The sequence below is a fragment of the Oncorhynchus gorbuscha genome, linkage group LG16 (assembly GCF_021184085.1).
Source record: "Oncorhynchus gorbuscha isolate QuinsamMale2020 ecotype Even-year linkage group LG16, OgorEven_v1.0, whole genome shotgun sequence".
Classification (NCBI taxonomy): domain Eukaryota; kingdom Metazoa; phylum Chordata; class Actinopteri; order Salmoniformes; family Salmonidae; genus Oncorhynchus; species Oncorhynchus gorbuscha.
This window is the reverse complement of record NC_060188.1, coordinates 73,614,220-73,640,242: the sequence shown is the minus strand read 5'-3', so window position 1 is coordinate 73,640,242 and position 26,023 is coordinate 73,614,220. Positions and strand designations below refer to the sequence as shown.

Below are 26,023 nucleotides of genomic sequence, written 5' to 3'. Positions count from 1 at the left end.
AAAAATCACTGAAGCTGGAGACTTATATCTCCCTCACTAACTTTAAGCATCAGCTATCTGAGCAGCTTACCGATCATTGTACCTGTACATAGCCCATCTGTAAATAGCCCACCCAACTACCTCATCCCCATGTTATTCTTTTTTGCTCCTTTCCATCCCAGTATCTCTACTTGCACATTCATCTTCTGCACATCTATCACAACAGTGTTTAATTGCTAAATTGTAATTATTTCGCTACTATGGCCTATTTATTGCCTTACCTCCCTAAGCTTACTACATTTGCACACACTGTATATAGCTTTTTATATTTGTTATTGACTGTACGTTTGTTTGTCCCATGTGTAACTCTGTGTTGTTGTTTGTGTCGCACTGCTTTGCTCTATCTTGGCCAGGTCGCAGTTGTAAATGAGAACTTGTTCTCAACTGGCCTGCCTGGTTAAATAAAGGTGAAATAAATAAAAAACACAATAAAAAAGGTGAGTGAGAGAGAGAGAACCAGTAGATCTCAGTAAGACAAAAATAATCGTGTTCCAAAAAAAGTCAATTTGCCAGGACCACAAATACACATTCCAGACACCATTTCCCTAGAGCACACAAAAAGGATTTGTCTAAACATATTTGAATCAGTTATATTGCTCTTTAAGGTTGTGAGGTTTGGGGTCCGCTCACCAACCAAGAATTCACTGAATGGAACAAACACCAAATTGAAACTCTGCAGGCAGAATTCTGCTAAAATATACTCTATGTACAATGTAAAACACAAAATAATGCATGCAGAGCAGAATTGGGTCAATACCCGCTAATAATCCAAATCCAGAAAAGAGACATTAAATTCTACAACCACCTAAAATAAAGCGATTCGCAAACCTTCCATAACAAAACCATCACCTACAGAGACATTTACCTGGAGAAGAGCCCCCTAAGCAAGCTGGTCCTGGGGCTCTGTTCAAAAACACAAGCAGACCCCATAGAGCCCCAGGACAGCAACACAATTAGACCCAAAAATGTAATGAAAATATTTAAATAGAATTACTTGATACATTGGAAATAATTTACAAGAAAACAGAGCAAACTAGAATGCTATTTGGCACTGAACAGAAAGTACACAGTGGCAGAATACTTGACTACTGTGACTGACCCAAAATTATGGAAATCTTTGACTATGTACAGACTCAGTGAACATAGCCTTGCTATTGAGAAACTCTGCCGAAGGCAAACCTGGCTCTCAAGAGAAGTCAGGCTATGTGCATTCTGCCCACAAAATGAGGTGGAAAATTAGCTGCACTTCTTCACCTCCTGACAAATGTATGACCATATTAGAGACAGAAATACAGATACAGAGACAGAGACACATATATCCTTGCAGTACCTGTGTAGCCCAGAGAGTTGTCATCCTCATGTTCAGACGAGGGGGTGGGGGCAGCCTTTTCACTGGCCTTATCCTGGGTGTCTGTATCTGCATACAAAAACACAAATAGTAGATTAAACTATAAGAAACCCCCTCACTCTCTCACAGTCTAACACGTTATTGGCATAGCAGAGATCATTCCCCAGAATCGATCCTGCTTCACTCCAACATTAGCTTAAAACTGAGGTAGAAAATGAACCTGCAAAAGAGTTACAGGCATACAGTAACTGAGCCTGAAGTCCATAGAAAAACGCGATAGAAAGAGGGAAAGTGAAATATAAAACATAAGCTTTCATATCAGACATCTCAGTGCAATCTCACATCACTGGGCACACACAATGTTGGAGGACTTGATATCCTGTCTCCCCTAAAATACACAGCATTAAAGTCATCCTGCTGAGGTTTCAACAGAACAAGGGATGCCTGACAGCAATCTCATTTGTACAATTCAATCCTCAGTGTATAGTATTGAATGATATTTTATTTGAGAGTAGCCAGAGGATTCGTTCATTCTAAAATACAGTGCTTGACTTGGGCAAAAGCTCATCGGAGCTGAGTACCAGCACCTCAAATGTTCTATTGCTTGAGCGCCTGTTTCTCATATAGAATATTAGCTTACAAGTATTGTGGCGCTCCTGCACCTAAATATAAGCAGTACTGGTACCCCAAATGAGCACTGACATTCCAAGTAAAAAAAAATAGTCATATCCAGTTAATAAACTGTGATTATTTTTACAGCATTATTTCGTAATAGTTGTGGCAGTTCTAATTGTAATGGTTATAATGCTATAGTATTGTAATGTGCTATTCTTGCATTCCTTTACGTTTTGTCTTCTGACAGTACTTCTGACAGGTGGTCTGTATTTCCAGGAAATACTGCGCTGACTCAGTGGATAAACTAAAGTGTACTGAAGGAGTATGTTGATCCAAAAATAGGAGCCAAGTTCCTATATTTCCCTTAATGTTTATATTGGGTCATTAGATGCATACTGTCACAAAGACAAAGGAAGAATTGACACATTTTTCAGGAATGCATCCAGCGAGTAGCATGGAAATGACCTGACCAAACTGAGCAGAATGGTGAAGATTGAGTGCATGCCAAATGGCTAGCACAACACAATATCTTATTATGTGGGCAATTTCCCCCTCAACATTCAATTATACATTTTTTTCATGAGCTGTTGTTCTTGGGCAATATCCACTGAAAGCTTGCAGAAAATCCATGACTTAGAAATGGCCGAGAGCTCCAATAGCTGACCAGGATATAGACCTCAATGAAATCCAGCCTAGAGTCAGTCTTCTGCACCGTACCATTAGTGTTTATCTCCTTCTGGCTGTTACTGTGTGCCAGTAGGAAAATGTTGAAAGTAAATCCAAAATATGGTCAAGAGAGGACATACAGTAAGTTACCCTTCAATACCGCATCACTTTTATTTGACCATTATTTGACCAGATAAGTATATTGAGGACACCTTCTCATTCAATCAAAAAGGTTGTCCCTTTCAAACAATGACTAATCAGTTCTGGATGAGAATGTAGGTGGCACCTTACCATCTCATCACAGCTCCCAGACCACCACCAAGACAGTAATCAGCTCCAAGCATTACTCAACTAAGAAGACAATAGAGGGGATTTCTGTTAATATGCTCAGGCAATTATACGGTGAAGATTGAGCTGACACTAATCCCTCTCACCTGGTTCCTGATCCGGAGTTCAACTCTGACTCACACCTGAATCACGTCACAATGTCAGCACGGACCTGCTAGAGTGGTATCAGTCAACTGCTATCACTTATTGTAATATTAGAAAAAACAGGACTCAGGACCTCGCTGCTGAGAGTTCACTCTCATACACATCTATTTCTTACAGTAGTGTTACAGTAGTGTTATCCTTGACTCGTTAGCGGAGGGGTCTGCCCAGATCTCAAGCTTAATACTTAAAGTGATTACACGGGCTGACGTTTTTTCCAACAGAAGTGTGTGTGTAGCTTTGCAAATGTACTATAACTGAGTGATTTAAGTCATTATTATCTCTATCAGCCCCGTTAACCGAGGTGTGATTGATAGCCGTTCTCTGTTCACGCAGTCCCTGCCATGTAGGTTCTCTGTGAGGTCCAGTTTGTCATATTGACCTCCCAATCAGCAAAACACCAGACAAGCTGAAACAAAAGCAATGCAGATAAAACAGAGAGGAAGGTGGGGAAAGGAAATTGCTAATATCAATTAGATCACGAATAAGGAATTTGCAAGACAATGGTGTTTTACTAAACAGGATCAGTCAAAAGTTTGCACACACCTATTCATTCAAGGGGTTTTCTTTATTTTTACTAATAGTGAAGACATCAAAACTATGAATCATGTAGTAACCAAAAAAGTGTTAAACAAATCAAAATATATCTGAGATTCTTCAAAGAAGCCACCCTTTGCCTTGATGACAGCTTTGCACACTCTTGGCATTCTTTCAAGCAGCTTCATGAGGAACAGTAGTCACCTGGAATGCATTTCAATTAACAGGTCTGCCTTGATAAAAGTACATTTGTGGAATTTATTTCCATCCTAATGTGTTTGAGCCAATCCACTGTGTTGTAACAAGTTAGTGGTGGTATACAGAAGATAGCCCTATTTGGTAAAACTACTGTAGCTACTGTAAGAGACAGACTATCAGTGAATCTCGAGACGACTGTGTTTTCAGTTTGCTTTAGAGGTTGTGTTATAGCTGTGTGATGCTGCATGCAAAAGGGCTCTGATGTTCATTTGATTGAGGATGTTGACCATCGACCATACAGTTTTGGTGGGAAACCACACACACACACACACACGCACACGCACACGCACACGCACACGCACACGCACACGCACACGCACACACACACACACACACACACACACACACACACACACACACACACACACACACACACACACACACACACACACACACACACATTGCTTCTGAAAATGTTACGGCAAGTACTTTATTAGCCCACAGTAGCTCAGCACGATTCTCAGGAAAATGCTGGTTCACCACAAATACACACACACACATGCACACAAACACACACAAACACACATTAAAATGACAGAAATGCTTACATAGGCAAACATGAACTTGCATACACGCACATCCTAATGTGTTTGAGCCTGTGTTGTAATAAGGTAGGGGTGGTATAAAGAAGAACCCTATTTGGTGAAAGACCAAGTCCATATTAAGGCAAGAACAGCTCAAATAAGCAAAGAGAAATGACAGTCCATCATTACTTTAAGACATGAAGGTCAGTCAATACGCAACTTTGAAAGTTTCTTCAAGTGCAGTCGCAAAGACCATCAAGCGCTTTGATGAAACTGGCTCTCATGAGGACCTCCACAGGAAAGAAAAACCCAGAGTTACCTCTGCTGCAGATGATAAGTTCATTAGAGTTACCAGCCTCAGAAATTGCAGCCCAAATAAATGCTTCACAGAGTTAAAGTAAAAAGAACATCTCAACATCAACTTTTCAGAGGAGACTGCATGGATCAGGCCTTCATGATCAAATTGCTGAAGAGACACCACTTCTAAAGGACACCAATAAGATGAAGAGACTTGCTTGGGCCAAGAAACACAAGCAATGATATTTTTGGTTCCAACCACTTGTCTTTGTGAGATGCAGAGTGGTGAACGGATGATCTCCGCATGTGTGGTTGCCACCATGAAGCATGGAGGAGGAGGTGTGATGGTGTGGGGGTGCTTTGCTGGTGACACTGTCAGTGATTTATTTAGAATTCTAGGCATACTTAACCAGAGTGGATATCACATCATTCTGCAGCGATACGCCATCCCATCTGGTTTGCATTTAGTGTGACTATAAAAATTTTTTATCAGGACAATGAACCAATACACCTCCAGGCTGTGTAAGGGCTATTTAAACAAGAAGGAGAGTGATGGAGTGCTGCATCAGATGACTTGGCCTCCACAATCACTCGACCTCAACCCAATTGAGATGGTTTGGGATGAGTTGGACTGCAGAGTGAAGGAAAAGCAGCCAACAAGTGCTCAGCATATGTGGGAACTCCGTCAAGACTGTTGGAAAAGCATTCCAGTTGAAGCTGGTTGAGAGAATGCTGAGAGTGTGCAAAGCTGTCATCTAGGCAAAGGGTGGCTACTTTGAAGAACCTAAAATATTAAATATATTTGTTTAACACTTTTTTGGTTACTACATAATCCCATGTGTGTTATTTCATAGTTTTGACGTCTTCACTATTATTCTACAATGTAGAAAATAGTAAAAATCAAGAAAAACACTTGAATGAGTAGGTGTGTCCAAACTTTTGACTGGTACTCTCTATATAGTGTATCTTCTGTTAGTAATATTAAAAAGTACATTCTTTACATTCAGGTCAGAAATGTACTGAAGACCAACAGAGTCAGTATATGATTTTTAAAAACTCTAGTCTGGATAAATCGACATTGGATATACTGCATGATGAGCTCAATATTTATAATCCAGGAAGCAAATTAGTATGTATAAGTATAGTTTAAAGTTTAGTATAATAAACAGGAGGTGGCATACTACCCACTGCTACAGACACCATTATTGTCATAAAACTGTATGGGAAATCGTTACCTAAATCACAATGGAGCTTGTTAAAAATGTTAGTTTATGACCCAAATGTTCAAAGTTGTCAAGGGTCAGCACAAACCACACTCCTGTGTAACTAGGATCTAAATGATTACAGGCAACTGTCTTTTCTATCAATCTGTGGAAGCTAGCCCAAAGGAGCCAACAAGTGCTCAGCATATGTGGGAACTCCTTCAAGACTGCTGAAAAAGCATTCCAGGTGAAGGTGGTTGAGAGAATGCTGAGAGTGTGCAAAGCTATCATCAAGGCAAAGGGTGGCTACATTGAAGATCCTAAAATATAAAACATATTTGTTTAACACTTTTTTAGTTACTTCATGATTCCATGTGTGTTATTTCATAGTTGTCATGTCTTCACAATTATTCTATAATGTAGAAAATTGTACAAATCAAGAAAAACCCTTGAATGAGTAGGTGTGTCCAAACTTTTGACTGGTACTGTAGGTGATCATTTTGAACACAGTTTCTTCATTCTTCCACCCTTCTGTTAGAGATAGATCATCTTAAAACACATAGACATATTTACATTAAAAAACTCTATAGAGTTTGAGGTTAGAACTGCATCCCTGTCTAACCTCTGATCCTCAACCTAAGCCATGCTATCGATTGGTCCACTTCACCTCATAACCCTCTGTTGTGCAAACTCTCTCTCCTCTCCTCTCTCCACGAGAGCCAAACATGACTTAACTCCACATTAAGACAATTATAATTATAAGGTGCATGACAATGATGCATGCATTTTAGTTGCACCATATAATTTACCTTAAATCCCCTGTCATTTGATAAATGTTCACTGGATAGGACACAGCTTCCAGGAGGAAAGTCATAACTGTGAAATGCAATAAATCTTGAAAAAGGATCAGTGTGATCTGTCTCAGTGTCTCAATGTTCATGTGGAAGTCATCACAGGAATGTGCTTTCATCATTGTATCTCTATTTGCAAAACCAAGCATTTTTGGTCTATGAGAAGCACTATAGAACTGGAAATGCATTCACAAGGAGATACTCTATCTATGCAACAGAGAGACAATGCTCCTAGTATACTGCTCTATGAGACAGAGGGTACCAGTGGGTAGTATGACTAAGCTGAAGCTAGAGATATACAGTGTGTTAGGTGGTGGATTCTCCTCAACATTACACAGAGAACCATGTCTCCCATGGCAACCAACAGCTGAGAAAACTAGTCCAAATGGGCTGGGAATGCTTCAGAGCACAGGGACACTGCTGATTGAAAACTACTGTAGCTACTGTAAGAGACAGACTATCTGTGAATCTCGGGACGACTGTGTTTTCAGTTTGCTTTAGAGGTTGTGTTATAGCTGTGTGATGCTGCATGCAAAAGGGCTCTGATGTTCATTTGATTGAGGATGTTGACCATCGACCATACAGTTTTGATGGGAAACCACACACACACAAACAAACAAAACAACACACACACTCGTCCAGATTTTTCTTTCTTTCTCTGCTCTCCTTCGGCACATTGCTTCTTCTGAAAATGTTACAGCAAAGACTTTATTAGCCCACAGTAGCTCAGCACGATTCTCAGGAAAATGCTGGTTCACCTGCAACATTACGCACACGCACGCACGCACGCACACACACACACACACACACACACACACACACACACACACACACACACACACACACACACACACACACACACACACACACACACACACACACACACACACACACACACACACACACACACACACACACACACACACACACACACACACACATGCACGCTAACGCATGTGCACACCCATACAAACACATATTAAAATGACAGAAATGCTTACATAGGCAAACATGAACTTGCATACACACACATAGGCCTCTTCACATAGGCCTGAAAAAGTATAGAAAAAGCTTGCCATTGTCTTTTCCTACAAGCACTGACTTGGCTGATAATGATAATTTTGAGAAAAAAAAGCCTTACTATGACTATGATGTGTTTGTCTCACCTAGCTGCATGCTGAAGGCACTAACTGGATAAGAGCGTCTGCTACTAAAATATAAATGTAATGTAAATGTATTGCACAGTGCATATATACAAACTGTAGCTGTAGCCTGCTCACTCACAGACCAAAACCATACTAACTTATTCTGTATAACAAAAAATGAAACCACTGCTGCCCCTACAGTCCCGAGTTGGCCCCCTCGAGTGGCCCAGAGGTCTAAAGCACTGCCTCTCAGTGCTCAAGGTGTCACTACAGACTTCCTGGGTCAAATTCAGGCTAATACAATTGGCTGTGATTAGGAGTCCCATACAGCGGCGCACAACTAGTCCAGTGTCGTCTGGGTTTGGCCGGTGTAGGCTGTCATTGTAAATATGAATTTGTTCTTAACTGACTTGCCTATTTAAATGAAAGTTAAATTGGAAAAAATATATGAATAAATCCAGTCTAACATCAAGAACGACAGGTAATAATGGAAACACCAACATAGAGCGTTAGGCCACCACTAGCATCCAGAACAGTATCAATGGGGCTTGGCATAGATTCTACAAGTGTCTGAAACTCTATTGGAGGGATGAAACACCTTTCGACGATGAGCAATTCCACAATTTGGTGTTCTGTTGATGGTGGTGGAAAATGCTGTCTCAGGCGCCATTACAGAATCTCCCATAAGTGTTCAATTGTGTTGAGATCTGGTGACTGAGACACACACACACACACACACATTAAACCCCCTATGTTGCTTTGAGACCCTTCTTTTAAAGTCACTGAGATCTCATCTTTAAGGCATGGTAGCCAAAATAATCGGCAACTGTGTGGAAGCACCTGCTTTCAATATACCTTGTATCCCTCATTTGCTCAAGTGTTTCCTTTATTTTGGCAGTTACCTGTACGAGAATAACTTACTGGAAAGAATAACTTACTGGAAAGAATAACTTACTGGAAAGACACTAAGTCCTATTTACATTTGTAAAAACACTTTACTGATTTTACCTGTCACAGGTCACCTACCTTCAATGTATTATACTCTAATGTGTGACAATACTCTCAATGATACATTCAGTTGATAGCATAAATTCATAGAAGAGGGAGGATTTCCTGAAGCATAGTAATGTTCAAAAGTGAGCCACAAGAGGGTGCTGCCACTCCATTCTATTGAGGGCCGTGTGAGAACCAGTGTATTTAATGTCCATTTTAGTACTGTTATGTTTTGACCATCTAGTTTTGTTTGACTAAATACATTATATGTCAAATTACAGTTTTTCTCAGTAGCTTTGGTGCATTTCTTATTTCAAAAGTGCAATTCTTGATACTATCATCTAGTCACTTCTGCACATCATTAAAGCAATTTCTTATTCCTTTGAACAAATTGCAATTGATAATGTACAAGTGTCAGCTTTTTTCCACATTATCCACACATTCCTTGATGTTTCCTGCATAAGCCTTTACATGCAAAATTGTTGAACTATTTGTCATAAACTGTAAAGCATAGTTTTACACATTTCTATTAGACCTTTTGTACAAAAATGTGAATTGATGAATTGTGCAGGTGAAATTGACCCTCACTCATGAAGGAATGTAAAGTGTTAGTTCAACCAACAATCAACCAGTTGTCTAAATTGCTCAAAAGTGCATCTCATGAAGAATCAATTGGCAAGCATATATAGACAGACCACAACCCAGAGTTGCAATTTTCCAATAATGGGTGGACCAGGAAACTAACAGGGTCAACCGTCAAGAGGAGGAAGAAGAGGAGCAAGGATGTGTGGTGGAAGGCAAAACAGAGGAAGAGGCAGAAGAGGACATAGGCGCATGCATATCTGATGACATAAGGGCCACTATTGAAGACCATGTTGTCAATCATGGCCTTACAATGGCTGAGGCTGGTCGAAGGGTGCAGCTGAATATTGGGAGATCAACTGTGTCCTCAATAGTTCAAACGTTTCGAAAGAGAACAGGTATGTCCACCAATGTACAGTGCACTGTTACTGTATATAAGCAGTATACTGTATACTTCCTACAATGCTTCATATTACAGTAGTCCACTTGTATTTCACAGCATACAGAAATATACTCTATACAGATACATACTGCACCTTACATGCACCCACCTGTATGTTTTACAGTAAAATGTGTGTTCGCATAGTTTTTGTCTATGTGAAAGTGTGCGATGCATCACTGCATTTTTCCCCACATAGGACTGCAAGATTACCTCAAACCAGTGGCAGAGGACGCCTTTTCACACCTCAGCAGTAGAAGGCTATTTGCACCATGGTCCGAGCAAACAATGCCATGAGACTCAGGGAAATACAAAGGACCATTATAGAAGACAACAATGTCTTTGAAAACATCCATACGGTTAGCATCTCAACCATCGACAGGGTGCTGCATAGAAACCAGATGAGTCTGAAACAGCTGTACCGTGTACCATTCCAAAGGAATGAGGACAGAGTTTAGGAGCTACGGTACCATTAACTACTTTACAGCAACATTTTATAGTGATACATAGTACAGTAAGCATAAACTGCACACATTTCCATTGCTGTGGAAGGAACATGCAATATTTTATGTCACTCTTCCTTACCAAAACAAATTAAACTGTCTGTTCTGGGATATAGCGTATAATGGAGTTGGAATCAAGTGAACCCTCTCACAACTTTGTATACATGGATGAGGCTGGCTTCATCCTGACCAAATGCAGAAGGCGGGGTCGGAATATCATCGGTCACAGAGCTACTGTGGATTTGCCAGGCCAACAGGGAGGAAATATCACCATGTGTGCTGCTATTTTGGAGCATGGTGTCCTAACCCATATCCCCCTTATCGGGCCATACAACACCCAGCATCAACTCAACTTTTTAGAGACTCTCTAGAGGGCTCTCATCCCTGATGATGAGAGGGGTCTGTTTAGAACAGGCAGTTAACCCACTGTTCCCATATGCTTAACAAAATAAAGGTAAAATACAAAAAATGATGAGAGGGGTCTGTTTAGGTTTGCATTTGGTCATTTGTGATAATGTGAGTTTCCATCGATCAAACATCATAAGGCAATGGTTTGTGACCCACCTGAGGATGCTGATAGAATTCCTCCCACCTTATTCACCATTCCTTAACCCAATTGAGTAGTTATTTTCAGCATGGAGGTGGAAGGTGTACGATCATCAGCCACACACAGATGACCCTGCTGGCTGCAATGGATGCAGCATGTGAGGACATCACAGTAGACGCCTGCAGAGGATGGATAAGGCATTCCAAAAGATTCTTTCCACGTTGCATTGGAAGGGAAAATATCCAGTGTGATGATGAGAATATGTGGGCCGACAGACAGGAACGTCTGGATGTGTAGAGACAGCACAACAGTGCTGTGGTTTCCTGTGTTTCTTTCTAATTTAGTTGTTTTACCTTGGTGCCCCTTGGGTTGTCCAGTCTCTTTCAATCAATAACCCACATACAGTAATATGTAAATAGTACTGTTGAAATTGATATATGCCCTAGAAGTGCAGCCTTGTGCATTTTCAATACAGTAACTGTCATTCAAACTGTAGCCTAACTTTACATCAGGTAATACTGTCAAAGTACACAGTTACATTGACAACATGCCTAAACATTTTGAGGACCTTGTTCATGAACAATGACTCAATGACTTCTCATTCTGATGACACTGACATGATCATTGGCATGAATATTTACTTTTGAGAGATGTACTAAGGATTTTAGTGACTGACTAGCTTTAGAAACATATCTATTGTATATTGCAGTTTGTACAAATTGTTCTGAGAAATGCACTTGTTATTTTGCACATGTTAGGGATGATGTTGTGAAAAATGCACCAAGCGACTGAGAAACTGTAAAGTGTTGTCAGAGGTTTTGAGTGCTGGAAGAAGAAGAATGTAATACTAATGCACCACAAGCATAGATATCTGTCCAAACGTGAAATAGTGTATGCAATCAATACAGATGATCCATTTACAACACAGAACAGAACACCACCTGCAACAAAGAAACTCCAGCCCTGGCTTTCACTGTTGGATACCTTGGCTTGCCAGGTAAACAGACAGACTGACTGACTGACTAACTGACTACCAGGAGACTTTGTAAACGTGGGTGTAAATCAACAGTAGAATTACACATAAAAAAAACTTTAATCAAGACCAGGGGAGTGAAGCCAGCTGGTGGGGACCCATGTAAATGAAGCATCTCATTTCAGCTTAGCCCTTAGAGAGGGATCGCTGGAGGGGTACACACACAGATAGAACAGAGGAGAAGAGGGGGTGAGGAGGAGTTGGCCTATGGGGGGGTTCTATATGTACAGCAAACTGATGGGTTTCATTAGAATGAGAGGGGGTGCCCATTGCCATGAAGACAGGCGACGACAGAGAATGGCAAGTTGCACAGATGGCTGGCCGCTCACATGGCTCCCAGTGCATGCGAGCAAACAGCCGACTGGCAATCGAACACACTTAGTGTGTCAATCATAGTCTAGAGCCTGCCTGTTCTGTAGATTTGTAGAGCAGAACCTGCTCTCCCTTATTCCCCGCCCCTCCTCCTTCCTCTTCATCCCCCTCTCCCTAAACCTCATTCCACAACCCCCATGTCTAAGCAACAAGGTGAGCATCTCTGTCTGTCTGTCTGTCTGTCTGTCTGTCTGTCTGTCTGTCTGTCTGTCTGTCTGTCTGTCTGTCTGTCTGTCTGTCTGTCTGTCTGTCTGTCTGTCTGTCTGTCTGTCTGTCTGTCTGTCTGTCTGTCTGTCTGTCTGTCTGTCTGTCTGTCTGTCTGTCTGTCTGTCTGTCTGTCTGTCTGTCTGTCTGTCTGTCTGTCTGTCTGTCTGTCTGTCTGTCTGTGTGATTTTAGCTTAGGGTCCATCTCCGTATAGGAGGACAATGTGATTCATGAGAATATAAGACTAGTGTATTATTGTCTAGATCCCTGCATGAGAGTGCAATGTTATGACATGTGTGAGTCTACAAGGATGCATTATTCTGGTATATACAGTATGTCTGTGAGTACCCAATAGCATGGCATCTTTTTTTGTGCTTATGAGGGCAAAATCAAATAATGGGGATTTCTAGCCATGGATACAGGTGACTATGCCACTACCAGATAATAGGTAGGTTCAAGGCAGAATGGTTAGTCTGTAATAGTGTGTTGTAATGTTGTGTACAGATGTGTGTGTGCAGTCATCAAAGGGCCTGTCACTGTGTTTCAGAACCTCGGAGAGGATAAATCCTGTGTGATTACAATTTACAGTTATACAGCCTACATGGAGACAGTGGAATGGAAACAGCATGATATTACCAGGAACGTCTTACTGTAAGTGTTTGTGAACATCTGGACAAACATTTAGCTGCAACTGCTATAGCATCTGCTAAACTGTGTACATGACAAATAAACTTTGATTTGATTTGACATTTGTTTCTAATCATTTTCTAACTGAGAGCTGAAATGACAAGCAGGTGGATATCTATTTCTGGATATGCACATCTAAATGACTTCCCAGAAGTTGGTTCTGACAAGCATCACAGCAAGCCTTGTCCATACATAAAAACCACACACACACACACACACACACACACACACACACACACACACACACACACACACACACACACACACACACACACACACACACACACACACACACACACACACACACACACACACACACACACACACACACACACACGTCTCTCCGCTTCTCTCCACATAAATGTCTCAGTGCTTTGAGACGATGTGTGCTCATTAATATAATAATATATGCCATTTAGCAGACGCTTTTATCCAAAGCGACTTACAGTCATGTGTGCATACATTCTACGTATGGGTGGTCCCGGGGATCAAACCCACTACCCTGGCGTTACAAGCGCCATGCTCTACCAACTGAGCTACGGAAGGACCACCTCATTAACAGCACTAACAGTTATAACTCTCAGGGAGCAGACGAGGGCATCAATCACACTTAAACATGACGCCATCCACCCGCAGGCCTGCTGCACACTGCACAACACAGTCCCCCTGAATCCCACTACGCCGGTAAACACCGAACAACACAACAGCACAGCACCGCAAGGCAGTCGTCATCTTTCAACACCACATGCCAGGAAAATATACTAACTTTGAAAAGCACTTTTCTCAGTAATGCAAAATTACTTTCTGAAATGTATTTTTTAGTATATCTGTGTGTTTGTTTTGTAATTTTCTCCTCTGATATGAAAAGTATTGTCTGCAGCAAAGAGAGTCGCACTGACAGTTGGAGAGTGTGTCAAATCAATGGACTACCTCTTCAGTAGAGTACTGCAGCCAACAAACATTAGGCTGCAATGCAATGTCTCTGTCAACCTCTCCTGCATCCCTGCCACTTCAGCCTGACGTCCCTCTGTCCAATTAGAGAAGCCCAGGGAAACTGTTTCAGTTTTTACACAACCATGCTGTTGCTAACTTAGAAATCACCTCAGCCTGCAAGCACAGACACCTGCAGTTCATTTGATGCCGGAATGCATATTGATTTTGTGTTAATCCAAGGGGATTAGAATCAATTTGGAACTGCAATCTCATATACATAGTGATAAGGCAGGGAATCGATCGTCTCAGAGAGATGGGAGAGATGGCCTTGAGCCCGACTGGGATTGGTAGACGTGCAATGGGAGACAGGTCGTTTTCCCCTCTTAGCTCTGTACAGACAAGCATGTGTTTGCTCTCAAAATGGCCACCTTCCTCTTCCTTTTGTTTTAATGGGGAAGGCATCAGGTGGCACTTAGGATGGTAATATAATATAGAATAGAAGATACCTGAGCCTGTGGTGTAAATGTAGAGACACAATGACGTCCTCACAGACAAACACAGCATTCATCACACCAAGCCACCATCATTCAAATGTACTACAGTTATAGCACAAGGCAGATCTCAGATTGCCCTAGCAAGGGATATTTGGGCAATTCCATGGTAACGGAATTGTACTTAGACTAAGATTTGTTTACCTAAAATGTATGCCAAACATTGATTTCAAATTTTAACAAACCATACAACTCTAAGCAATGACTAATTTTAATAGCATTAACATGACTAATTAAAATAACATTTTCTGGAAGAACTGTGCAGGTGCAAACCCAATTAGTCAAATTCTGTAAATGATTTGGTAATAGAATTTCAAGAATTGTAACTTCCTCTAACATTCATTATCCTCCCTACTCATGATGGAAAGAAATTAGAAAATATCTTAAAGATTTGGGGGTGTTTGGTAACGGAATTATTTATTTATTTTACCTTTATTTAACTAGGCAAGTCAGTTAAAAACAGGGGCAGAATGACAGATTTGTACCTTGTCAGCTCAGGAATTGAACTTGCAACCTTCCAGTTACAAGTCCACCGCTCTAACCACTAACCGCTACCCTGCCACCTCAAGGATCAAGACAATGTTTCTCACACTTACAGAAGGCAGATACATTTATCCTCAACTACATACTGTTCCGTCAGAAAGTACTCATTCCCCTTGACTTTTGTGTGTTGATTTTTTTTTCACCTTTATTTAACCAGGTAGGCAAGTTGAGAACAAGTTCTCATTTACAATTGCGACCTGGCCAAGATAAAGCAAAGCAGTTCGACAGATACAACGACACAGAGTTACACATGGAGTAAAACAAACATACAGTCAATAATACAGTATAAACAAGTCTATATACAATGTGAGCAAATTAGGTGAGAAGGGAGGTAAAGGCAAAAAAGGCCATGGTGGCAAAGTAAATACAATATAGCAAGTAAAACACTGGAATGGTAGTTTTGCAATGGAAGAATGTGCAAAGTAGAAATAAAAATAATGGGGTGCAAAGGAGCAAAATAAATAAATAAATTAAATGCAGTTGGGAAAGAGGTAGTTGTTTGGGCTAAATTATAGGTGGGCTATGTACAGGTGCAGTAATCAAATCAAATTCAAATCAGCTGATATCTCAAAGTGCTGTACAGAAATCTGTAAGATGCTCTGACAGTTGGTGCTTAAAGCTAGTGAGTGATACAGTGGGAATAAAATGTAATTGTCTTTTTTGGTCAACAATCTACAAAAAATACTGTGTAATGTCAAAGTGGAAGATAAATAAAAACATGTGCACAAACAAATAAGAAAAATAAAACAATAATATATATTTGGCAGTGATAGGTGTGAGTGTCTCTGGGTAAGCCTATAAGAGCTTTCCACACCTGGATTGTGAAATATTTACCCATTGTTCCTAAATAATATATTCAAGCTCTGTCAAATTCATTGTTGATAATTGCTAGACAAGCATTTTCAGGTCTTGCCATAGATTTTCAAACAGATTTAAGTCAAAACTGTAACTTGGCCACTCAGGATCCTTCTTGGTGCTTTAGGTTATTGTCCTGCTGAAAGGTGAATTCATCTTCCAGTGTCTGTTGGAAAGCAAACTGAACCAGCTTTTCCTTTAGGTTTTTGCCTGTTCTTAGCTCCATTCTGTTTCTTTTATCCTGAAAACTCACCCGTTCTTAACAATTACAAGCACACACATGGGGCGGCAGGGTAGCCTTGTGGTTAGTGTTGGACTAGTAACTGGAAGGTTGCAAGTTCAAATCCCCAAGCTGACAAGGAACAAATCTGTTGTTCTGACCTTGAACAGGCAGTTAACCCACTGTTCCTAGGACATCATTGAAAATAAGAAATTGTTCTTAACTGACTTGCCTAGTTAAATAAAGGTAAAATAAATAACATGATACAGCCACCACATCCTTGAAAATATGGAGAGTGGTACTCAGTAATGATTTGGATTTGCACCAAACTTAACGCTTTGTATTCAAAATTAATCCATGCTTTTGTTACTTCTAGGTTAGACCACTGCAATGCTCTAATTTCCGGCTACTAAATAAACTTCAGTTAGTGCTATATACGGCTGCTAGAATCCTGACTAGAACCAAAAATTGTATCATATTACTCCAGTGCTAGCCTCCCTGCACTGGCTTCCTATTAAGGCAAGGGCTGATTTCAATGTTTTATACTGCTAACCTACAAAGCATTATGTGGCTTGCTTCTACCTATCTTTCCGATTTGGTCCTGCCGTACATACCTACACGTACGCTAAGGTCACAAGACGCAGGCCTCCTAATTGTCCCTAGAATTTCTAAGCAAACAGCTGGAGGCAGGGCTTTACCCAATAGAGCTCCATGTTTATGGAATGGTCTGCCTACCCATGTGAGAGATGCAGACTCGGTCTCAACCTTTGTCTTTATTGAAGACTTATGTCTTCAGTTGGTCCTATGATTGAGTGTAGTCTGGCCCAAGCGTGTGAAGGTGAATTGAAAGGCACTGGAGCAACGAACCGCCCTTGCTGTCTCTGCCTGGCCGGTTCCCCTCTCTCCACTGGGATTCTCTGCCTCTAACCCTATTTCAGGGCCTGAGTCACTGGCTTACTGGTGCTCTTCCATGCCGTCCCTAGGAGGGGTGCGTCACTTGAGTGGGTTGAGTCACTGACGTGGTCTTCCTGTCTGGGTTGGCGCCCCCTCTTGGATTGTGCCATGGCAGAGATCTTTGTGGGTTATACTCGGCCTTGTCTCAGGATGGTAAGTTGGTGGTTGAAGATATCTCTCTAGTGGTGTGGGGAATGTGCTTTGGCAAAGTGTGTGGGGTTATATCCTGCCTGTTTGGCCCTGTCCGGGGGTATCATCGGATTAAATTGTTTTTGCCCCTCATCAAATGACACACAATACCCCATAATAACAAAGCAAAAACTGCTTTTTAGAAGTTTTTGCAAATGTATTTATAATACAAAACTGAAATATCACATTTACATAAGTATTCAGACCCTTTACTCAGTACTTTGTTGAAGCACTTTCAGCAGTGATTATAGCCTTGAGTATAACGCTACAAGCTAGGCACACCTGTATTTGGGGAGTTTCTCCCATTCTTCTCTACATATCCTCTTAAGCTCTGTCAGGTGGGATGTGTCTTGGCTGTGTGCTTAGGGTCGTTGGCCTGTTGGAAGGTGAACCTTTGCCCCAGTCCGAGGTCCTGAGCGCTCTGGAGCAGGTTTTCATCAAGGATCTCTCTGTACTTCGCTCCGTTCATCTTTCCCTCGATCCTGACTAGTCTCACAGTCCCTGCTGCTGAAAACATCCCCACAGCATGATGCTACCATGCTTCACCATATGGACGGTGCCAGGCTCCCTCGAGACGTGACGCTCGGCATTCATGCCAATGAGTTCAATCTTAGTTTCATCAGACCAGAGAATCTTGTTTCTCATTGTCTGAGAGCCCTTTAGGTGCCTTTTGGCAAACTCCAAGTGGGCTGCCATGTGCCTTTTACTGAAGAGTGGCTTTCGTCTGGCCACTCTACCATAAAGGCCTGATTGGTGGAGTGGTGCAGAGAGTAATGTCCTTCTGGAATGTTCTCCCATCTCCACAGAGGAACTCTGGAGCTCTGTCAGAGTGATCATCGGGTTCTTGATCACCTCCCTGACCAAGGACCATCTCCCCAATTGCTCAATTTGGCCAGGCTGCCAGCTCTAGGAAGTCTTGGTGGTTTCAAACTTCTTCCATAAAATAATGATGGTGGCCACTGTGTTCTGGGTGACCATCAATGATGCAGACATTTTTTTGGTACCCTTCCCCAGATCTGTGCATTGACACAATCCTGACTCACAGCTCTGCGGGCAATTCCTTTGACCCCATAGCTTGGTTTTTGCTCTGACATGCACTATCAACATTCCTCTGACATTCCTCTGACACATGCACTATTGATTGGTCCACAGGTGGACTCCAATCAAGTTGTAGAAACATCTCAAGTATGATCAAAGGACACATGATGTACCTGACCTCAATTTCGAGTGTCACAGCAAAGGATCTGAATACTTTGGCAAATAAGTTTGTTCTAGTGCCTCCCGGAGTGCTAGCTGTGTCACTAGAGACTCTGGGTTCGAGCCCAGGCTCTGCCGCAACCTGGAGGTCCATGGGGCGATGCACAATTGGTCTAGCGTCCAGGTTAGGGAGGGTTTGGCCGGTAGGGATATCCTTGTCTCATCGTGCACTAGCGACTCCTGTGGCGGCCCGGGCGCAGTGCACGCTAACCAGGTCGCCAGGTGCACGGTGTTTCCTCTGACACATTGGTGCGGCTGGCTTCTGGGTGGGAATGCACGCTATGTTAAGAAGCAGTGCGGCTTGGTTGGGTTGTGTTTCGGAGGACTCATGGCTTTCGACCTTCGCCTCTCCTGAGCCCGTACGGGAGTTGTAGCGATGAGACAAGATAGTAACTACTAACATGAAATTGGGTAAAAAAAAATATTTAAACAATAAGTTGTTTGTTCTTTTGCTTTTATATACACTCAAAAGTTTGGTTTCAATTAGAAATGTCCTTGTTTTTGCAAATGTTTTGTCCATTAATGTAACGGCGTTCGTCTGTTGAATGAAGAGAGTCAGACCGAAATGCAGCGTGTAGGTTACTCATGACTTTAATGAAAGTATCGCGGTACATGAAATAACTGAACTAAATACAAAAACAACAGAACGGAACGTGAAACTAATTACAGCCTATCTGGTGACTACAACACAGAGGCAGGAACAAACACCCACAAAATACAAAGCGAACTCAGGCTACCTAAATACGGTTCCCAATCAGAGACAACAATAAGCACCTGACTCCAATTGAGAATCGCCTCAGGCAGCCATGCCTAACAACACCCCTAATCAGCCACGATCCCAAATATTACAAACCCCAATACGAAACACAACATATAAACCCATGTCACACCCTGGCCTACCCAAACATATAACAAAAACACAAAATACAATGACCAGGGCGTGACAGAACCCCCCCTAAGGTGCGGACTCCCGGACAAACCTCAAGAACATAGGGAGGGTGGGCGTCTGTCCATGGTGGCGGTTCTGGCTCGGGACGTGGACCCCACTCCATAAATGTCCTATTTCCTCCCCTTCGCGTCCTGGGATAATCCACCTTCTCCGCCGACCATGGCCTAATAGTCCTCACCCTGATCCCCACATAACTGAGGAGCAGCTCGTGACAGAGGGGCAGCTCGGGACAGAGGGGCATCTCAGGACAGAGGGGCATCTCAGGACAGAGGGGCATCTCAGGACAGAGGGGCATCTCAGGACAGAGGGGCATCTCGGGACAGGGGCAGCTCGGGACGCGAGGGGCAGCTCATGACAGAGGGGCATCTCAGGACAGAGGGGCATCTCAGGACAGAGGGGCATCTCAGGACAGAGGGGCATCTCGGGACAGAGGGGCAGCCCGGGACAGAGGGGCAGCCCGGGACTGAGGGGCAGCTCGGGACAGAAGCAGCCTGGTACTGAGGGGAAGCCCGGTACTGAGGGGAAGCCCGGGACTGAGGGGAAGCCCGGTACTGAGGGGAAGCCCGGTACTGAGGGGAAGCCCGGTACTGAGAGGAAGCCCGGTACTGAGAGGAAGCCCAGTACTGAGAGGAAGCCCAGCACTGAGAGGAAGCACAGTACTGAGAGGAAGCTCAGTACTGAGAGGAAGCTCAGGCAGGTAGTAGGCTCCGGTAAATCCTGGCTGGCTGGTGGAACTGGATGATTCAGGTTGTCTGGCCGATCTAGAAGATCTTGGCAGACTGGCACTTCTGGCGGATCTTGGCAGACTGGCACTTCTGGCGGATCCTGGCAGACTGGCGATGCTGGGCCGACTGGCGGCGCTGGGCAGACTGGCGGCACTGGGCAGACTGGCGGCGCTGGGCAGACTGGCGGCGCTGGCAGACTGGCGGCGCTGGCGGCGCTGGGCAGACTGGCGGCGTAGGGCAGACTGGGAGCACTGGGCAGACTGGGAGCACTGGCGGTGCTGGGCAGACTGGGAGCACTGGGCAGACTGGGAGCACTGTCGGCGCTGGGCAGACTGGGAGCACTGGCGGAGCTGGGCAGACTGGGAGCACTGGCGGCGCTGGGCAGACTGGGAGCACTGGCCGCACTGGGCAGACTGGAAGCACTGGCCGCGCTGGGCAGACTGGGAGCACTGGCCGCGCTGGGCAGACTGGGAGCACTGGCCGCGCTGGGCAGACTGGGAGCACTGGCCGCGCTGGGCAGACTGGGAGCACTGGCCGCGCTGGGCAGACTGGGAGCACTGGCCGCGCTGGGCCTACTGGGAGCACTGGCTGCGCTGGGCCGACTGGGAGCACTGGCCGCTCTTGGCCGACTGGGAGCACTGGCCGCGCTGGGCCGACTGGGAGCACTGGCGGCGCTGGGCAGACTGGAGACTCCAGCAGCGCAGGAGAGGAGAAAGGCTCTGGCTGTGCTAAACAGGCGGGAGACTCCAACAGCACAGGAGAGGAGACAAGCGCTGGCTGCGCTGAACAGGCGAGGCGCACTGGAGGCCTGGTGCGTGGTGCTGGAACTGGTGGTACTGGCTTGAGGACATGCACAGGAAGCCTGGTGCGGGGAGCTGCTACCGGAGGACTGGTGTGTAGAGGTGGCTCTGGATAGACCGGACCGTGCAGGCGCAGGGAGTTTGCGCAGGTCTCCTACCTGGCATAACTATTCTCCCTTCTAGCTCCCCCAATAATTTATTTTTTTTGGGCTGTTTTTCCGGCTTCCAACCGCGTTGCCGTGCTGCCTCCTCATACCAGTGCCTCTCGGCTTCAGCTGCATCTATTTCCTCCTTGGGACGGAGATATTCTCCTGGCTGCGCCCAGGGTCCTTTTCCGTCTTATATCATCTCCCAAGACCAGAAGTCCTTATATTGCTGCTCCTCACAATTTACAGGGAGAGTAGGCTCAGGTCTGACTCCTGACTCAGCCACTCTCTCTCTGCGCTTTCCCCCAATAAATATTTGGGGGTTACTTTCGTTTTGCGCTCTGCGTCGCCGTGTTTTCCTTTTAGACTCCATTCGTCTATAGCCCTCTTCACATTGCTGCAGGGAATCCCAGGCGGGCTCCTGCACTCGCTCTGGGTCGGCCGCCCACCTGTCGATTTCCTCCCACGTCGTATACTCCATGCTTCTGCTGTCCATAACGTCCTCCTTTAGCTCCTGCCAGTTTACACACTGCTCGGTCTGTGAGTGGTGGTGGGTGTTTCTGTAACAGTTCATCTGTTGAATGAAGAGAGTCAGACCGAAATGCAGCGTGTAGGTTACTCATGACTTTAATGAAAGTATCGCGGTACATGAAATAACTGAACTAAATACAAAAACAACAGAACGGAACGTGAAACTAATTACAGCCTATCTGGTGACTACAACACAGAGATAGGAACAAACACCCACAAAATGCAAAGCGAACTCAGGCTACCTAAATATGGTTCCCAATCAGAGACAACGATAAGCACCTGACTCCAATTGAGAATCGCCTCAGGCAGCCAAGCCTAACAACACCCCTAATCAGCCGCGATCCCAAATATTACAAACCCCAATACGAAACACAACATATAAACCCATGTCACACCCTGGCCTACCCAAACATATAACAAAAACACAAAATACAATGACCAGGGCGTGACAATTAAAATAACATCAAATTGATCAGAAACACATTGTAGACATTGTTCATGTTGTACATGACTATTGTAGCTGGAAACAACAGATTTTTAATGCAATATCTACATAGGTGTACAGAGGCCCATTATCAGCAACCATCACTCCTGTGTTCAAATTGCACGTAGTGTTAGCTAATTCAAGTTTATAATTTTAAATGGCTAATTGATCATTAGAAAACCCTTGTGCAATTATGTTGGCACAGCTGAAAACTGTTGTTCTGATTAAACAAACAATAAAACTGGCCTTCTTTAGACTAGTTGAGTATCTGGATCATCAGCATTTGTGGGTTCGATTACAGGCTCAAAATGGCCAGAAACAAAAAACTGAAACTCATCAGTCTATTCTTGTTCTGAGAAATGAAGGCTATTCCATGTGAGAAATTGGCAAGAGACTGAAGATCTGGTACAACGCTCCCTGTAGTGCTGTCTTAGGCGTCTCACAGTACGGACATTGCAATTTATTGCCCTGGCCACATCTGCAGTCCTCATGCCTCCTTGCAGCATGCCTAAGGCACATTCACGCAGATGAGAAGGGACCCAGGGCATTTTTATTTTGGTGTTTTTCAGAGTCACTAGAAAGGTCTCCTAAGTTTTCATAACTATGACCTTAACTGCCTACCGTCTGTAAGCTGTTAGTGTCTTAATGACCGTTCCACAGGTGCATGTTCATTAATTGTTTATTGTTCATTGAACAAGCATGGGAAACAGTGTCAAACTCTTTACAATGAAGATCTGTGAAGTTATTTGGATTTTTACGAATTATCATTGAAAGACAGGGTCCTGAAAAGGGACGTTTCTTTTTTTTAAAACATCTTCAAGACAGCCTGCTAGGCTCTAAGACACTCCCCGGAGGACCTTTTAATTGCTTTGTTATCCAACCAATATATATACACTACCGTTCACTTAGAAATCTTCTTGTTTTGAAAGAAAAGCTATTCTTTTGTTGTCCACAAACAAGGACATTTCTAAATGGCCCCAAACTTTTCAACGGTAGTGTACATTTCAAAATAATTCTCAAAACCTTGTTATTATGGGGTTTTGTGTGTAGATTGATGAGGATTTTTTTAAACTATTTTAGAATACGACTGTAATGTAACAAAATGTGGAAAAAGTCAAGGGGTCAGAATCCTTTCGGAATACACTGTAAATATCCATACACATCACAGCTCTGAATCATTTTCGTTATTGTACTAGTGTTCAACTCTCTAAACACATTTGATTGTGTTGTCTGTCTGTATTGACAGGCTGGATTAAACCAATGGACAGACAGAGCCTGGAGACTATCAAAACAGCCCTCCAACAAGTGGAGGGAGGAGCGTTGCTGATACGTAATGTCGTTCCACTTCATGATTGTGTCCCACTTGTTGTTGATTCTTCACAAAAAAATACAGTTTTATATCTTTATGTTTGAAGCCTGAAATGTGGCAAAAGTTTGCAAAGTTCAAGGGGGCCGAATACTTTCGCAAGGCACTGTACATGCATTTGCCCGTGGTAGTGGGTGTGTGATTGTCCGTGTGAATGTGTGGATGTGTGTTTGAGGGCAGGGGCTGCTGGTTTTGGGGAATGACATGTCACTTACAGAAAGATGAATGGCCTGACACGCTATGCTGGTTAAATCAGTGCCTTTGAAAAGGCACAAAGTTCCTCTGTCACACACCCACAAATCCATAGAGATTGAAAAAGCGAGTCGTGTGGCCCATCAATGTGCACCGTCTCCCCTCAGCCACAAACAGCTCAGACAACTTCACATAGTGGACCTGTCAGAGGTTAAAACAGTCAGAAAACATTTAACAACCCCAAACACACAGAGCCCAAGATGGACAGGCTGTGTAGGGAGGTAACTGGTGCCCAGACTGGAACTGTGAAAATGGTTGGAATAGAATGTGCAGGACAATTAGGTTGTGACTGGGACAGACACAACAGCTAAAACCCAGCTAAAACTGATTGGAGGATAGAAAGAGAGATTTAGATAAAGTGAGAGAGGTAGAGAAAGAGAGGTAGTGAGAGGTAGAGAGAGAGAGAGAGAGAGAGAGAGAGATCATTGAGATAAGGACCTTTCAGTATCCTTGAGACTTTGGTACACAGACACAAACACCCCTGTCTCACTGTCAGACTGATCCCTCTCTGTGTACTTTTAACCTGTGTGCTGCCCTGTCTGTCACAGCAACTCCAATAACAGACAGCTGCACAGGAGACCACCCGCAAGACACTTACAGATCATACACACCTAATACTGGATGATAGCTCTGATGATTATCTTCAATTCTGTCTGGGCGTCATCTGCAACTAAAGAGAATGATATACTGTATATTCATTGATATAATGCATCAGCTCAGATGCCACATGAGCAGATATCTGTGAATGACTCATGACTCCGAGTCTGCAGGTGTCAAAACTTAATTTAATGCATCACAGAGTCCTTTTCCAGTAACACAAATATGCCCACACTTAATCAAAATGGAGACTGTGCTGTGATAATGATAAAGATTGAGGAAGCTTCTCAAGCATCTTTCATACACAAGCACATACACAAGTACATGCGCACACACACACACACACACACACACACACACACACACACACACACACACACACACACACACACACACACACACACACACACACACACACACACACACACACACACACACACACACACACACACACACACACACACACACACACACACACACACACACACACACACACACACACACACACACACACACACACACAGTTAGCCTTTCCCACCACTCCAAACCCAATCAATTCCAATACCATCAATCAATCAGCCAGCCAGGAGGGGGGCACCACCTCTGTAGGTTTGGTTTGGACAGATTGCCATGGCAACAGAGCAGAAAAGGGTGGGAGAGGGCATGGGAAGGAGAGGAACACAGTATGGGGTATAGGAAAGCAGGAAGTCAACCGTTCAGCTCAGGCCAAATTTGGCAGAATCCAAGCATAACTTAGCTATTCTTTTCTGACTATGGACAAGCTACATTTTTCTAACTGAACTCCCCTGAACTGTCGTTGTGGAAGTGAAGTTGGGCCTCATGGGTGAAATTTAATTGAATAATATGATAGAGTACATTGGATCCCCCTCTCCAAAAAACAGGTGACTACTGAGTACGCTTACTTTAACTCACGTAGTAAAGTCAGACAGACAGCTCTACTCGTGGCTGAAAAGCCTCTCCACAACAATAGAGAGAGAATAGAGAACAGCTGGGATTTTATCTCAACGACCCTTCTTCTACAGATGTAGGATCTAAAAGCTCAGACACGTCGATAGGATTGTCAAATGTTTGCCTATCAACAGTGCTTAGCACCTCTGAAGAGAGTGTTGGCAGTCAATCTCATTTGTGTTCACTCAGCAAAGAACTTGGAAGTCGTCAGCCACTCAGCCTTGTTAAAATACTCCAAATCAGAAGGTGGCAGTAGCACTGTTTGGCAATGCATATCCATGCATATTGCTTACGGTCTAGATTCCAAGCTATCTGCGCTAATGTTGCTATTTTATAGAAAGCCCTTGTTGATACTAGCCAGATGGCCACA

The 26,023-nt window shown here is 43.5% G+C and overlaps 1 long non-coding RNA gene across 1 annotated transcript in view; it reads right to left on the bottom strand.

Moving 5' to 3' along the window:
- Positions 1–1,390: 1,390 nt before the first annotated feature.
- The window catches only part of LOC123998994, a 68,369-nt gene continuing 43,736 nt past the window's right edge, over positions 1,391–26,023 (bottom strand). The window contains exon 3 of the long non-coding RNA XR_006832380.1: positions 1,391–1,456. This is a non-coding gene — a long non-coding RNA (uncharacterized LOC123998994). The remainder of the gene's footprint in view (positions 1,457–26,023) is intronic.